A 5226-nucleotide genomic window follows, 5' to 3' on the forward strand; every position below is an offset into this window, starting at 1 on the left:
ATAATGGTTTTTAAATTATTGAATCGCATTCAGGCGCCATTTTCTGCCTCATCGTGTGACGTCCTTGTGGTAATTATGACTAATTAAGAAAACAAAATTAAACATAAGTTATACTTTATTTAGAAATGATCTAAAACTGTCATAAAACAGGAGTGCTGTGCTGTGCAGGACCTACGTGCAGACAAGCGGGGGAGCTGCATGGTGAGTAGAAAGATGTTTTCAGGATAACTGTACTGATAACTTATGTAGAAACGAGGCAAAGATCTGGCATGGAGCAAGCAGGCAAACAGTATGATGGAGGCAAGCTGGGCATGACAAACATTAGGATCCAGTAGAGAGCAATGAAAACCATAAAGTTTAAATACAGAGGTGGGGTGGAGAAATGACCAATGAACTTGAAGAGCTAATTAAATGAAACATGGACCAGCTGGTGGCAGGGAGAATGCAGAGCAACTGAAGACATATGAGTGGGAACAAAGAGAAGTAACAAATATCCAAACAAAAGAATGAACCAATAACGTAATCTACAATAAATGAACTAAAATAACAGCAACTAAAGAACAAAAACAACAGGGAGGAAACAGATCCATAAAGAAACTCAAACACCTAACACAGGTGAATCATGACAAAAACTGGAGGGGATGAAGCCTATCCTCTAATAATCATCAACCACAATCCATTTAATCAATAACACTGTACATTAGGTTTGTCATAGTTTAGAGGAGGGATTTGATGATGAGGGCTCTTTTGTGTCATGTATGTGGTAGTAAAGTCCGTGCAGAGCGTGGCTGTGGCAAAAAACAAGTTGAAAAATAATGAAACTTAGAAGGCAAATCATGAGAAACAAGTGATGGAGTACAGGCAGAATGACAGGCAGTGAAACAGGCAAGGTAACAGTGAGATTAACAGAAGAATCCAATGGTGAACAGAGATAATTCAGGAGCTTAAATACTGAGGCAGGGTTGAAGGATGACAAAGGAAACAGATGAGCTAATCAAAGGAAATGTGGAGCATCTATGGCAGAATGAAACCAGGGAAGCTGGGGTGGGGAGACTATTAACACAGAGAAGGCTGAACTAAGGGGAACAGATTTAAGAGAAATAAAATCCAAATAGACAGAGTGCAAGAATAAACAACTGAAAAAGGCAAGACTTACAAGACTTACTTAAATAACAAGGAAATAACCAAAACACAAAGCCAAAGGAAATTTAAAGCTCAAACAGCTGTGAATCACAACAGCCCCTTACAAGATGCCCTCAGACATTCCTTGAAAACAAACAACATAAAAAAAACCAACCTGAACCAGATGGGAAAAGGGGGCCTTCAGGAAGGAGGGCACAAAACAGGGGGACCCCGACACCAGCGGCACAGGAGGCCAGGAGACAGGCGACGAGGGTGGACTTGAGGTCAATCAGGAGGCTCGAATAATCCACAAAAACATTGTCAGGAGGCATGGAGAACCTACCAAGCCCTGAAGACTGTTCCAAAGGAAGTTGAAGCCCTTGGAGGTACTCTGGAGAACACTGAAAGCCAAAGAAGAGCCCAGAAGAGCAGTGTGGAAGCCAGAAGAACCCTCAATACAGCTTGGGAGAGCGGTTTGGAAGCTAGGAGCCCCTGGACAGAGCTCGGGAAAGACGCATGAATGCCAGGAGAAACCTTGATCTTGACCATGAAACCTCGGGAATAGGAACTCCTCGACCCCCTCAAAGAACCCTGGATCAGGAACGAGAAGGTGTGGACATGGAAAGTAGGTCATGTCGTCATTTTCCCTTTTAGTTTCAAGCATCTGGAAGTGAGTAAATCTTTCTCCCTTCAGGCAGAGCTTTATATTGTATTGCATGAGATTAAGTAACGGGACATTGCTGCAAAATTTGAGTTGCAGTTGTGTAAATCCTGTAGTGGCGATGCACATGTGCAGTATACATGGAGTGTGAGAGGTGTGGCACAAATGCTGAGGAATTAAAAACTCCATGGCAGCCATGGCAGTGATCAAATTAGGTGTCCTATAGTGTCAAATGAGTGGAAAGGCAATGTTTGAGTGTATCTAAGGTAAAGTACAATGGGGTTTAACAGAATAAACACAAACTGTTTACTGAGATTCATATTCTTGAATATCTCCTACGAGGACACCACATACATGACCTCTGAACTTTAGTATAAAAGGTAAAGTTGGAGAAATAAATTTCAGGTCTTTATTTCTTTTCAACCTTACTCACTTATCTTTACCACAATGATCCTTTGATCTTTTCTGAACAATTAGGCAAGCACATATTTTGCCTGAAGAAAACTAGAAACTGATAAAATTACTGTTGCCTTGTAGCTATAAATATGGTCTAAAATAATGTTTAGGCTGGTTTGAGTTTACTTAATGCCGTCACAACAAGCTGGTGTTTCTTAGCAAAACAATGCTCACATTCTGCTGCATCTCTTCATCCTGGAGGTGGTTGTCTGAACTGTTAATTTCATCCGAGCCAGAGCTCTTGATCATCGTCAGTTTGACAGGCTTCTCAGTGAATGCAACATTCCCCTTGGTTGAAATGTGTAAAGCTTTTATGAATGTCATTTATTTCTCTATGGTGTATAAAACTGTATGTGTGGAGTCTTAAGCGGAAGGGCTCAAGAGCCTTCACATTGGGAGACAGAACTGGGCAAACAGAGTTAAGACTAAGAGATAACAAAGAGGTATTCAGCAAGACAAAAATAAAAGTACGTTACAGCAGAAAAGTGTGAGGCCTTTGTGGTTAGAGCAGAGGTGTCAAACGTAAAGCCCGCGGGCTGGATACGGCTCTCCGAACGATTTAATCCGGCCCGGTGGCTAATTGCATTATCATTATTCAACAATGATTATTGAAAAAAACATGTACTTTGTTTAATTTAAAATCTGCAGTTCCTATTTTGTTCACGAGGGGTGCTATGTTTTATTCAGAGCAGACAACATGATGCAAGACTGCATCGGAACTAACAGCAGATGGTAGCACTGAGCTTCAGGTTCTGTAAACGACTTCGATTCTATCCCTTTACCAGCTTTTTATTTTGGCCCTTGCAACCTCATCAACGAAATGTCTTTGTCAAAAAAGAGAAAGGTACACACAGAGTCAGATTTTTCAAGAAAATTGATTTCTTATTTCTTCACGGAAGTGAATGGTAAACCGATGTGCCTTGTGTGCCTGCAGCAGGTTTCGGTGCTTAAGGAATACAATATTCGACGCCACTATGAAACTCAGCATGGCGAAAAATACAAGCACTTGCACGGAGAACTGAGAAAACAGAAGATAAATGAAGTGTTGACGGTTCTGAGGAAACAGCCATCTTTTTTCACCCGGAGTCGAGAAACCAGTGATGCTGCGGTGAAAGCCAGCTACCTAACTGCTAACCAAATAGCGTTAGCATCAAAGCCTTAGTGTGGGGGAGAGTTCGTCAAGAGCTGCATGCTGAAGGCTGCCGAAATTGTGTGTCCTGAGAAGCTACAAGCTTTTGCCAATATTAGCTTGAAGAGAAATACCGTGGCAGACAGGATTTTGGAACTATCGGCAGATTTGGACAACCAACTCAAACGCAAAACGCAGTCATTTATTGCATTTTCTGTTGCAATTGATGAAAGTACAGATATTGCAGACGTCTCTCAACTGGCCATATTCATTCCTGGAGTTGACGAGATGTTGACTGTCACAGAGGAGTTTCTCGACACCACGACAGCTGAAGACATTTTCTGCTCAGTTGTTGGAGCGTTGGACAGAGTCGGGGTGGACTGGTCCCGCGCCGTAAGCCTGACTACTGATGGTGCCCTTTCAATGATCGGGAAAAAGGCAGGTGTTGTGACAAAGTTCAGAGAGAAAGTACAAGCTGAAAATAAATGGGGTGAGTTTTGGACATTTCATTGTATTTTGCATCAGGAGGCATTATGCTGCAAGTCGTTAAAAATGGATCACATCATGGAGGTGGTTGTCCGAACTGTTAATTTTATCCGAGCCAGAGCTCTCGATCATCGTCAGTTTGACAGGCTTCTCAGTGAATGCAACATTCCCCTTGGTTTACCATACCACATTGAAGTTCGATGGTTAAGCAGAGGTGCTGTGCTGAAGCGCTTCTTCGATCTACGTGGGGAAATTGGACAGTTTATGGAGAAAAAAGGTAAACCTGTTCAGGAATTAAAATGCCCGCTATGGCTGCAGGACATTGCATTTATGGTTGATATCACAGGACACTTGAATAACCTGAACAAAATGTTGCAAGGACGCAAAAAAATTGGAACACTATTATGACAGCATATGTGCATTCAAGTTAAAGCTATGCGAGACTCAGATGACAACCGGGGACCCTGCTCATTTTCCCTGTCTGAGAGATGTGTGCGCAGTAAGCGTTAACCATGATGTGAAACGGTACAAAGATACGATTTTAAGGTTGCTGAGTGAGTTTGACAAACAATTTCAGGTATTTAGCGAACTCGAGACAGAATTCTCAGTTTTTCGCTCACCATTCAAAGTCAGAGCTTCTGATGTACCCGTTAAAATGCAACTTGAAATTATTGATTTGCAGTGTGATGTGGAATTGAAGGACAAATTTGCATCAGTTGGCTTGGACACATTTTACTAGTGTCTCCTACACGGATATCCTAAATTGACAGCAATGGCTGTAAAAATGTAGTCCATGTTTGGGACTACCTACCTTTGTGAGCAAATTTTCTCACTAATGAATATAAATAAAACAAAACTGCGCTCTAAGCTCACACCTAAGCACTTAAATGAGACTCTGAAATTGGCTGCTGCTCAGGACATGATGCCTGATATTGATGTACTTGTCCAGGCTAAAAGATCTCAAGTTTCAGGGGCAAATACTGAGTGAAACTAAATCCTATGGAATGTTACTGTCAATGTTGCACTATTAAAAATTACAGCTTTGAATATTTGCTGAATTAAATATGTTAAAGTTAGTGCTAGTCAGTAACAGATTTACAACAAGAGTTTTGTTGGATAAATATTTCTCATTCATGCAATACATGTTATGTAAGTTTTTCTATATGTATACACTTTGTGCATCAACAAGAAAGGTGACAAATAAATGTCTGTTTACATTTAACAGCTGACAATTAAGACTTCAAATGTGTGAAACCAGATAATTTGTTCAAATTGCTTGCCAGATGTGGAAAATTGATTTTTAATAATTTCTTAATTTTTATCTGTTTGATGTATTTTGTCATGCAGGACAGTGTTTTTAAGTTCCAAAAAC

General features: G+C 40.8%; 1 pseudogene; it reads left to right on the forward strand.

Moving 5' to 3' along the window:
• The first annotated feature begins 1638 nt into the window (after positions 1 to 1638).
• Positions 1639 to 4842, forward strand: LOC124858498 (annotated as a pseudogene).
• The last annotated feature ends 384 nt before the right edge of the window (positions 4843 to 5226 follow it).

This window comes from Girardinichthys multiradiatus, chromosome 21 (assembly GCF_021462225.1).
Source record: "Girardinichthys multiradiatus isolate DD_20200921_A chromosome 21, DD_fGirMul_XY1, whole genome shotgun sequence".
Lineage (NCBI taxonomy): Eukaryota > Metazoa > Chordata > Actinopteri > Cyprinodontiformes > Goodeidae > Girardinichthys > Girardinichthys multiradiatus.